Source organism: Chiloscyllium plagiosum, chromosome 3 (genome assembly GCF_004010195.1).
Source record: "Chiloscyllium plagiosum isolate BGI_BamShark_2017 chromosome 3, ASM401019v2, whole genome shotgun sequence".
NCBI lineage: Eukaryota > Metazoa > Chordata > Chondrichthyes > Orectolobiformes > Hemiscylliidae > Chiloscyllium > Chiloscyllium plagiosum.
This window is the reverse complement of record NC_057712.1, coordinates 27,579,426-27,591,840: the sequence shown is the minus strand read 5'-3', so window position 1 is coordinate 27,591,840 and position 12,415 is coordinate 27,579,426. Positions and strand designations below refer to the sequence as shown.

The window sequence follows — 12,415 nt, the reverse complement described above, 5'->3', positions numbered from 1 at the left end:
TATTGAGAGAGGTCAGCTAATTAGTATGCAAGTACACACAGCATCTCTGCACCAGTGACCTTTCAGACTGTACTTGCTAATGTGTCACTGGTTACAGCTTAGAATATTTATTTGGAATGCTCATCTTTTAAGCAGAGCCTAAACAAACTGGAGGAGCCATAAGGTTGGATTAAAGGCTAAAACGCTCCTGTTCAAGTATTACTCCAGACCCATAAAATGTTAAACAATTTCGTGAAATTCTTTACTGAACTTGGGATTATAGCTATTGTAGAAATATCAAAACACAGCAAAATATATATTCTGAGAGAAATTTACAAATAAACAACACAGCTCAATGTCATATTTTCTTTGACTTTTCCAGTTGCTTTGTTTACACATATTACCATAGGAAATGCTGCATGTAAGAGTATGCACAAGGGTTAAAATTTTAATTTACAGCTGAAGAATAGAACAGATGTTTTGTTAATTGCAGAGAAGCCAACAGTGGATACTTTCCGGTCAAATGACAAAGTATATAAGCCTACCTTGAGAACCATTCAGGCTCACTGTATTGAAATCGCACTATTATTTTTAAAAAATAGAATGAGGAGTCTTCAGTCAGGCAGATTGAATTTAGGTCAAATTGCCTAATCAAAGAAGGGACAAATCAGTTGATAAGTTTTGCTAAGAACATAAATAAATAGGAGTCGGATTAGGCATACAGTTTCTTGAGCCTGTTTTGCTATTCAATATAGTCATAGCTGACCTTCACCCTCAACTTCATTTCACACCCACCCCCACTCCCCAGATCCTTTGGTCCTCTATTGGATAGAGAAATGTCTCAGCCTTAAATACATTCTATTTTGAAGAATCTACAATCTTCTGAGGTATAGAATTCCAGATTCTCAACCCTTTGAATGTAAAAAGTCAAATTTCAGTTCCAAATTATTGGCTCTTTAGAGACTTTGTATATTTTTGATTCTCCAAACAGTAGAAACAACCTTTCAGTGTTTACCATACAAAACTCATCCAGAATATGCTGATTCAATTAGACCACCTCTTATTCTTCTAAACTTCAGAGAATGTATTAAAATTTGATTTGTTTTTCATCACCCAGGTACATTCCACTTCTGAAGACGAGTTACAGTGGACTCAAAACATTACTGTTTCCCTCTTCACAGATGCCGCCAGACCTGCTTTGATTTTTCAGCAATTCCTGTTTTTATTTCAGATTATCAGCTTCCGCATATTTTACTGGTTTTCAAGTATATAAAGATAGACAAAAGCTAAGTGTGCATGAGTGTGGTCTCATCAAAAACTTCTCTGTTTTGTATTCCAAACCCCAATAATTGCCAATATGCCATTTACTTTCCTAACTGATTGCTGTACCAGCATTTTAATACTGCATTTCTTGCAGGAGTGTCCAAAAATCTTCATAAACATGAAAATTTACAAGCTTCACACTTTTTAAGAATTTTTTTTATTTCACTGACAAAGTGCAAAACCTCAGACCTCACCACATTATATACTAACTACTGCCTTGTTGCCTTCTCACTTAATGTGTCTTTTCCTCTTTACAGCTTTCTTGTGTCTTCCTCACAGCTTACATTTCCACCTAGCTTGGTATCATCAATATGTTGCTCCTGGACTCTTCACCTAATTCATTAATATAGATTGTAAATAGCTGCAGTCCCAGCACTGCTCTTTGAGACACTCAAACAGTCATAGTCTGTTATCTTGAAAGTTCCCTGTTTATCCCTACTCTCTGCTTCTTTTCCATTAAGCAAATCCCTATCCATGCTAATATATTATTCCCAACTCCACGATATGAAACACTGTAAAAATGTATGAGAACATATGCAGAGGAATACAATATCTCGTTTTAGGAAGTGTAGTGAGGAGCATCAATTGTTGCATCCTGAAATCATGCTATGCCAAATCTAGATTTGGACAGTTAAACTAATTCCAAGTTGTAAAAATGCATGTAGTCTGTTTATGCAGAAATCCAGTTATGCTTAACTTAGAATGCCACCCAGCCCACAGAGTAATTTGTGACAACACTTCATATAAACTTGTTGGTAATACTGCAGCACTTTGTAGAGAGAGGTTAAGTCATGACTAATATAATCATGCCCAGTTGATATGATTACATTTTGGGTGCAAATTAAATGGTTGTGAAAACTTTGCATAATTCAATGACCTTTCTTAGATCTAATTAATGTTAATAGAAAAGACAGCTTTCTTTCCAGCCAGCTTTCTGGAGTAATAATCCTCCTTTAATATATTTCAACATGGAAAATGAAGTTACTTTTTTGTGCAAATGGACCTATAAATTATATGTTGGGTGTATCTCATGATATGTGCAAATTAGACATTGGGAAATTTAAAAGCAGGGTAAAAAGGAAGAGAATGAACATCTTAGGAGGATGCAAAGGTGATATACCATTGCATAAAATTTGTGTGTATCTGGGAAATGAGACAGAAGGAAAATATGTTGATGTTCCAAAAGGGGTTGAAACAGGATATTTCTGGACATGCCATAATAAATTGATATGTTGTGACTCATCCACGATACACTGAAGACCACACAATTCAGCAAGATAGTTTTAGAAATCGCATCAAGGGTTCTGATTGAGGCATAATGCTGGATATTATTGCTCAAAGCTGACCTGATGTTATGGCTATTGTCTTCTTGGGATATAACCCATGGATGAGGAATAGAAAGGGATCAAGGATAGAGGTTTGATATCCGTCCCTTTTTTTGGCATACACAATAAATAACCATGATACATACTTTCAACATTAATGCCCATAGTTTTGTGTTATCTAATAGATGTCATCAATACTCATTACAGTTCATTCTTGTAGACCATCTACTAACTTAAATAGTGCCTAAACAGACAGCTTAAACAAGAAGTGAAAGAGACAAGTGGAATACAGAATGAAATGTGAAAAAATGAGAAGATATTTTACATCAAAGTTCAATATAAACTCTTGCAATGTTCTATTGTTTTTTTCAGTTTATGATGTCAAAAAGCACTTCTGAATGTGCAATGAAGTTGAGAGATTGAAGATTGATAGGGAGGTCAGAGGCTGGATTGCATTGGAGCTGCAGTAATCAAAGGGGTAGAGAATTTGGGCCCCAAAACAGGTTTAGGAGAGTGCCTAGCTAAAGAACTAATCTTTGTAATTAAAGAAAAAATGCCTTCCAATACACAGAAGATTTAGCATTTAAATTATCTTTATGAATAGAGAAGTAATTAAGTAATTAAAGTAGTTTGGAAGAGTTTTTACAACTGATCAACATCTAACTGAAAGCAATAATTTATCTAAAGACATCCAATAATTCTCAATTATCTCTGCTTTCATTTTTAAAGATTACCAAGTAAGCTACAGGCATTGGGATTTATTTCTCTGGCTATTTATCCAATGATGACAACTGCTTGCCTGAGAAAAACCCGCTTGTGTACCTTGAGGATGTCTTTACATTAATGCAAGGGTTAGATAGATTAAGCATCAAAAACTTTGTTCTACTTGTAAAGGAGTCTAAACCAAAGATCATAACTGCAAGATTGTCACTAAGAATTCTAATAAGGAATTTAGAAGAAATGTTTTTCCAATCAGTGATTGTAATGTGGAACGTATGACTGTAAGAGTAGTTAACAAAAATAGCAAGATGAATTTAAGAAGAAGCTAGATAACTACTTAAAATTGAAGAGAGTAGTGGGCATGGGAGGAGACTCCTGTGGAGCATAAACACCAGTCTAAACTAGTCAGGTAAATGACCACTTTCTGTGCTGAATATTCTACATAACTCTAAGAAAATTGAAGCGAATCCAATGCTTTAATCCAAAGAACCTGCAAAACGTATGATCAGCTTTCTTCAAGTTGCATTGTTTTAGCTACTGCAAGAGACAAGCATGATATGAGACATATGAAATGGGGGCATAAGTAGGCCAATCAGTTCCCTGATCCTACTATTCCATTCAATAAGATCAATCCACATTTCCATCTATGTTTGATTACCTGACCTATCAACAATATATCTACTTCTGCTATATAAAAAAATGTTTAATGTCTCTGCCTTCAGCACCTTCCAAGACAAAGAGTTCCAAAGGTGTACAATACCATGACGGAAAAAAGAAATTTTCCTCATCTCTGACCTAAAAGCCCTAATTTTAAAACAAAGTGACCCTGAGGTCTGGACTGAATTGCAAGAGAAAAGTCTTTTCCAGGTTCACTTCTGTCAAGATCATTCCGAGTTTGTAAATTTCATTCAAGTGAGTCTTCATTCTCCTAAACTCCAGTGGAAACAGGATCAACCTGTCCAATCCATCCTCAATGTATAAGTCAATCCAATAGACCTTTGCTGAACCACCTCTGATCCAGTTACTGTCTTCCTTAAATAGGGATATTAAAATGCTCATATTATTTAAGATGGAGTTTCATTGTCCTTTATGACTGAATCTTAGCATCCTTCATTTCTGTTCAACTCCTCTTTTAAGAAAGGATAGCATCCCAATAGTCTTTCTCTATCAGCATTAGTCAAGCTGTAACTGCATATCAACTTTTTGTTACTCATGCACAGAACACACAAATCTTTCTGCACTTCAGAATTCTGTAATCATCCTCCATTTAAGTCATACTCAGTGTTTTTACTCTTCCTGCCAAAGGGAACAATTTCACACTTTCCCACATAATATTATATCTGCCTGATTCTTTGTCCATTCACTCAACCTTCAATACCCGCTTTCAACTTTCTTCTGTTTTTTTTTAACAACATACTTTCTGACTTATCTTTATGTGGTTCATTAATTCAGCCACCATGCCTTTGTTTTCCCCATCTAATCATTGATGTAAATTGTAATAAGTTGACACCCCACCTCAGATCTCTGCAGGACTCCCTCATCACATTCTGCCAATCAAAGACCAATATATGCATTCACTCTGTTTCTGACTAGCCAGTCAATCTTCTATCCATGCTCATTGTTATCCATAATAACATGAACTTTTATTTTCCACAGAAACCTTTGATGTGGCACCTTTCTGGAAATCAAAGAACAATACATCATGTCCAAAAGCTCATCTTTATCCACAGTTCATGTTACTCCTTTAAAGAACTTCAATAACTTGGTTAAAGATGATTTTCCTTTAACAAAACCAGGCTTGACTCTTTCAACTTATTTTGAGATTTTCTAAGTGTGCAGTTATAATCTATGTAATGATTCTCCATGTTAGATGTCAAACTCACTGGCCTTTAGATTACTGTTTTCCACCTCCCTTCCTTCTTGAATAGAAGAGTTATAATTGCTGTTTTTCAGTTTGGTCAAACCTTTTCTGACTCAAGGGAACGAAGAAAATTAATACCAATGCATGTATTAGCTAATTAGACAAAAATTTTAAGATTCTAGAATGTAGCTCTTTTCTCCCTTTCACCTCCTAATTTACTATTATAATTGGAATGTTTTTCTATCCACTATAGTGAAAACATGAACAAAATATTTTATTAATTTCATTCATCATTTCCCATAGTATTTACGATTAACTCACCATTCTCACTCTGTAGGGGATACTTTACTTATTCTTTTCTGTTTGAGATACCTGTAGAAACTCTAATTATCTGTTTTTATATTATGAGTTAGTTTCTCTCAAACTTTAATTTCATCTTCCCAATTAATCTTTATGCCATTTTTTGCTGATCTTTAAAATGATGAATAGAGACAGGGACTTTTATCACAATAAGTCTGCTTCATAAGCAGTTTAGTACAATATGGTCTATCACACATTTTATTTCTACTTATTTAATCCAGAAGAAAATAAAGTGGGATAAAGTAACAGTGCTCTGATTGAAGACTGAGTCCAGGCTTCTAGCTTCTGATCTGAGCTGCCTAAGACCAAATGGGCAATGAAAAAGAGTTCTGGTTAGCAAATGAAGACCACTTAAAATCTTTAAAAATACAAAATGTAAAGGGCATAAGACAAAAAGAAAGAAATGTTAAAAATAAGCTTTTAAGATGAGACATGGAATCCTCTCCTCATTTTAAGATGGTTTACAAAGTGAACTGTTCCCTTCAAAAGTCCTGAACAGGAGCAAATAATGCTCATGAACGTAAGGGAATCTATAGCAAAAATGAGTGGCAAAAAATATCCCCAATCAAATTGAGAGTAATTAAAAGTACCTCTTATTTGTTAGAATTAAAAAAAATCTGAGGGTTTAGACTAAGAGGATTCAAATCAAGTAAAGGTTTCATTTAAATAAAATTATGTCGAACGTTCACCACAGAAACAGGTTCTGTGTTTTTTTTATGCTTGATGTGTGCCTCTTCTTCATTCTATTCCATTTAACTCGGATCAAGGGTTATGGACGGCAGTAAAAGATATAACCAGGATCAAAAAGAGATAAACTGAATAAAATAGCCATGATAAAATGAAACATGGAGAGGGTTTTGAAATCCTGCAGATTGTACTAAGCAGAAGGGCTAAGTGAAATGAAATCTTACCATGGCACTGGGCTATATGTTATTGTAAAGAATGTAGTCCAGAAAACATGATAAGAAGCTTTGCCATCAACACTCTATTCAGGGTGGATCAGTTTTAATCTTTTGAACCTCTGCCTTATATTGTAAGTTCTTTCACTTATGCTTCTATAGTTGAATTGGCAAACATATAATTTTAGATGTTGCTAAGATTGAAAGGTATGATTTTCTCTTTCATAAATCTTTTGCTATATTTTTTCAAAAGAATTTTAATAATTTCATTTTCTTTCTTCATTAAACAGAGTAAGTTTGCTCCTGAAATTCTGAAATAATTGTTAACTGTTTGTGAATACAAAGTTATTTTTATTCCTCTAGATTAGATTAGATTACTTACAGTGTGGAAACAGGCCCTTTGGCCCAACAAGTGCACACCAACCCACTGAAGTGCACCCACCCAGACCTATTCCCCTACATTTACCCCTGCACCTAACGCTACGTGCAATTTAGCACGGCCAATTCAACTGACCTGCACGTTTTTGGACTGTGGGACGAAACCGGAGCACCCGGAGGAAACCCACGCAGACACGGGGAGAATGTGCAAACTCCACACAGGAAGTCGCCTGAGGTGGGAATTGAACCCAGGTCTCTGGCGCTGTGAGGCAGCAGTGCTAACCACTGTGCCACTCTTCAGTAACATGATACAGAATAGTGATGCTTCCTTTGAACATGCACCCTATAGAGGAAACGCTGCAGGGCATCCCATTCACACAGTCACTAAAACTTAAATGGATCGTACTGGCAGTGCAGAGATGGCACATGTTCTGACAATAGCACAACATGATGAATCTACAAGCTAAACCAATGCCAATGGCATAGGCTTGTGTATCCACATTGTGACTGATGCAGCTACTATGCTTTGTGTGTGCTTTTGTGAAACAAAATAATTGGAGATTGAGAGATTTCAGGCACTGTTAGGTGGATTTAAGAAATATAGCATTGCAATTTCACATCTGCGGTAAAGATAAATGTTTCAAAACAATGGCTTTTCAAAAATTTCGAATGTCTCATACTTCCCTTCTTCCCCCATTTACATCATTTCATTGCTGGAACATAATGGCTGATTTGGTAGTGGATTCATTTTCACTTTGTTGTCTGTTCTCCTCAACCCTTCTCTACCAAAAATCATTTCAACTCATTTGACGATCTAGCATCACGATCATCATGAATAAAAGGCAATCTAACTACCATTCATTGACATTCAATGGTGTTACCATCACTGAATCCCCACTTTCAACATCTGATTGAAACTTACACAACACCAAATGGTCTAGACAGAGTGAATGTTGGGAAGATGTTTCCATTGGCAGGAGAGATGAGGACGCGAGGGGACAGCCTTAGAGTAAATGGAAGACCTGTTACAACGATGATAAGGAGAAACTTCTTCAGCCAGAATGTGGTGAATGTGTGGAATTCATTGCACAGAAGGCTGTGGAGACCAGGTCATTGAGTATATTTAAAATTGAGATAGATAAATTCTTGATTGCCAAGGGGATCAAAATTTACAGGAAGCAAATGGAAAATGGGAGTGAAAACGTATCAGCCATGATTGAATGGCAGAACAGACATAATGGGCTGAATGGCATAATTTATGCCCCTAGATCTTATGGTCTTATGGTCAATCAAGAACCTTGACACCATCCAGGACAAAGCAGCACACTTGATCACCACCACATCCACAAAAATTCAGTCATTCCACTACTGACATTCAATAGCAACAGTGTGTACTACCTACAGCATCCCCTGCAGAAATTCAACAAAGGTCCTTATCAGCACCTTGCAAACCCACAATCTTGAAGGACAAGTGCAGCAGATACATGGAAACCTTCAGCACCTGCAAGTTACCCTCCAAGCCACTCAAGATCCTGACTTGGAAGCATATTACTGTTCTTTCACTACTGCTGGGTCAAACGTCTGGAAATCCCTCTTCAATGGCATTTTGGGTCTACCTACAGTAGATGGACTACAGTAGTTCAAGAAGGCAGCTCATTGCTGCCTTCTGAAGGGCAACTGGGGACAGGAAATAAATGCTGGTCCAGCTAGAGATGCCCACATCCCATGTCTCCAGAGTGAATAAAAACTTAATTACTTTGGCCAACTAGGTTCTAAAATGCACTGCTCTTAAGAAATTGTCTTAAAGATACTATGAACTAATTTTCCAGGTTATTTTTGCCAATTTAATTCTCCTAAACAACATGTAGATCAAAGTCAAGAATAATTATTCCGATGTATTTCTAGACATGCTTCTTTCATTTCTTCATGTATATGTTGCCAACATTGTAACTACTGTTAAACAGCCTATAAATTCCTTGCCACAAATGACTTCTTCCTTTACAATTCCTATCTCAATACAAACTGATTTTACATCTTGATCTTTGAAATTAAGGTTATCTGAACAAATGTCTTACTTAATTAATAGAGATATCCTGCCATCTTTGTCTAGCTTACTCCCATTCCAATATGGCTAATACCCATCAACATTCAAGTACCTGCTTTGGTCAACTTCCAACTTCTTGTAAAGGTCATATTTATTTATGTTTACCTGATGAATAATTTATTCTTTTGTTTTAAATACTGCATAAATTCAAACATGAGCTGTTAAATTCTGCTCCATTACACTGTTGTTTGCTTTACCAGAAAATCCCCTCACTTGGTCCCTTGCCTCCAGTATTTATTTTAAGCTCTTCTGACAGATTCAGTTATACAAGTTATCAGGGCACTGGTCCCAGAACAGTTTGTGCGTACGTCATCATAACAGTTTACCTCCCATTTTCTCGACTAGTGCCCTTGTCCCAGGAATTGAAACCTGTTTTGCTCATCCCAATCTTTGAGTCATATGTTCCTCTCCAATCTTATTTGCATATGCCTAATTTCTATGGTTCAGCTATTAATCCATACATTATTACTTTGAGTTCTTGCTTTTTTTATTTAATCCATACAGAAACCCTTCTCAAGTTCTAATGTGCTGTTGATACCCACATGAATCACAACCATTTGGATTCTCTCCTCCCATTGCAAGGTTCCCTCCAGTCCAGAGTAAATACCCCCAAAACTGGTTCCAGACTAGTTCCAGACAGGTATCAAAACCATTTAGACTCTTGCTCTTAGCTGTATCTGCAGGGAACTGTATCTCTGATTATGCTATCCCTGACTACATCACCTTCCTATTACCTTCCCTGCTTGACTGGCTTCCTGTACCATGTGCCATGGTCAGTTTGCTCATCAGCCTCTGTTCTCATCCATACCGGATGCAAGAATCTTAAACTTGCTGGACAAATGTGAAGATTAAGGCTTTTGCAACTCAATTTTCTCCGGCTCCATAACTCACAGTCACACCCTCTTGTCCCTGAGCATTGACCAAATCAGAGGGGCCTATCCTGACTACCTCCTTGAAGTGTCCAGGTAACTTTCTCCATTGTCCTTCCCTGATGCATCACAATGTCAATAACATGAATTCCAGGTCAAACTTTGAGCCAAAGTGCATTGAGCAGCAGACTTTACTGAAGATGTTTGGATCACACAGGCATACAGGTACTCCAACATCCTATAGTTGAAACACACTACCTGTATTTCCTACTCTATCCAACTTTTCAAACTCCTATACTTAGAATAGTTGTTGTGATGTTATTCGATCTAGTGCTAACATTGGTCACCAATGTAGCCTAAATTCATTGGTATATAAAAGACACATCCTAAAAGATACATCAACAAGATACACACCAACCAATTACACAGTTCCCCATGATGTTGTCTCTTAGTTTTCCACAATATATTTCACAGAACAGTACAGCACAGTACACCCCGTTCGGCCTATGATGTTGTGCTGAGCATTTATCTTAATTAAGATCAACCTAACCTACACACCCTTCAATTTACTGCCATCCATGTGCTTGTCCATCCAGCAAGTTTTGTTGGATAGGTGGTGGGGTGGGGGTGAGAAAGAGCGTTCACAGGATCCCACTAGTTTTTTGTTTCCTCTCATGTTGCTTTTCAACTCCTGTTCTCCTGGAGGCTGAAAATGTTAGAAAAGGAGCACCTCCTTCCCCTCCTCATGGAACTCCCTAACTATACACTTTGTCACAATCTGCTCTCTAATCTTCTTTATTTATATTCCAAGAATGGATCTCCAAATGTCCTGGGTCTCTTGCAAAAATTATTTCTCAACTGATCAGGTGTTAAGAAATAACAGCACATGGGTGGCTTCCCCTGATTTCACCCCTCTTTCATGGAAGCAACTTCTCTTCATTAAGAACGTTTGTTGTTACTAGAAACTCACTATATGGTGACTCTGAGGTAATCTCATGTCTAATAATTTCACTGTGAATTCAAAATTTAATGTTACTTTAACTTTATCAGCTTTGGAGCTTGATTTGCATTTCTACAAGCCATTTGTACTCGCGGGTAACAAAGCACCTGAGTCAAACACAGAAGGGTGATATTGACACATCATTGTATCAAACTAGGTGGCACCAGACTGTAGGAAATATCTGGTGATCCTGGCAGCTGTTATTGATTACACAAAACATTTCTTTAATCATGGCAATGTAATGTTCAATTTTACAACATTATAAATGCAGTAACAATCTGTGCCAATCAATTACTAGGTTAGAACATTAGCATGAGATCAAGATCATGGCAGCAAAGAGGGAATCTCCATTGTTTGAACGTATTCACAACTTTCTCTTCGATACACCTTCAAACCGATTTGAAACTTGCTGAAAGATTATAATTAAGTTGTGGGGGACATTATTTTCAGGATTCTAAGCAAATTATTAGAGACCACATCAATGTCCTAACAAGGTAATACTGAAGCTACAATTCACCTTAGCGTGGGAAAATGTGGGGGAAAAGAATCAGACCATGTTTAATATCAACAGTCAACGAAGTAACATTAATACCACTCAATGTTCAATACATCAGAGGAGACTTGGTTAAAGGTTTTCACTGACTAAACTTTGCAACCCTTCTGTTGTTGAAGGTTTATTATCAAACAGATCTACACCATGGCACACAATCATTTTGGCACATAACCCAGCTTGAGATTTCGCTCTCGGTGACACATTCAAATAATTTACAGGGAATTACTTTTTTTAAATTTAAGATACCATTTTGATTTAATTTTTGTTCTTTTGCTTCCCCTTCCGTAACTTATTTTTACTTCAGAATTTTCAGTTTACCATCATAGCATGGGATCACCAACAAAAGGACAGGCTTATGCCACTGCTTATATTATAATTACACTGTATATATTGGGAATTCTGCCTTCTCCATGACTTGGACAGAATGGGCTAAATATTGTGTTTCTTTTTTGGCTAAGTGTGAGATCTGTGGAGTTTTCTGGAGTGTTTTTCACTATGAAGCTCAGGGAGGTTTTTGCCTTATCTTATCAAACTTTTCACATTGTCAACCTACCCCCACCCTTATGACTGATTCCAGATCCACCTATCACATGCTGTTCTGAGAACAACTCTTTGTTGCCAGGATATCCAGAATTAACAGGCCTCCCTTGCATCCGGTCCATCTTTGAAAAGCTGTGGTGCATCCAGACAAGGACAGTCTGGAGCTACTCTGCACAGTTCATAACATTTGCCTGTCCATAACAGACAGGGGGAGATCAGCATCCTGTTTTCAGGTAGGGCCCTGAAGATGCGAGGCCATGCTGTTCAACCTCATTGTGGGAGCACTAGGCAGCGCCGATACAGTCATCGATGTAGCGGAGGAAAAGGTGGGGGGTGGTGCCAGTGTAGCTGCGGAAGGTGGACTTTTCCCACATATCCAACGAAAAGGCAGGCATAGCTCGGGCCCATGCGGGTGCCCATGGCTACTGCTTTGGTTTGGAGGAAGTGGGAAGATTGGAAGGTGAAGTTGTTAAGAGTGAGGACCAGTTCAGTCAGTCGAAGGAG

The 12,415-nt window shown here is 37.3% G+C and overlaps 1 protein-coding gene across 5 annotated transcripts in view; it reads right to left on the bottom strand.

The window, feature by feature from the left end:
• The window catches only part of dlgap2a (discs, large (Drosophila) homolog-associated protein 2a), a 729,001-nt gene that overhangs the window by 274,658 nt on the left and 441,928 nt on the right, over positions 1-12,415 (bottom strand). The window lies entirely within an intron of this gene.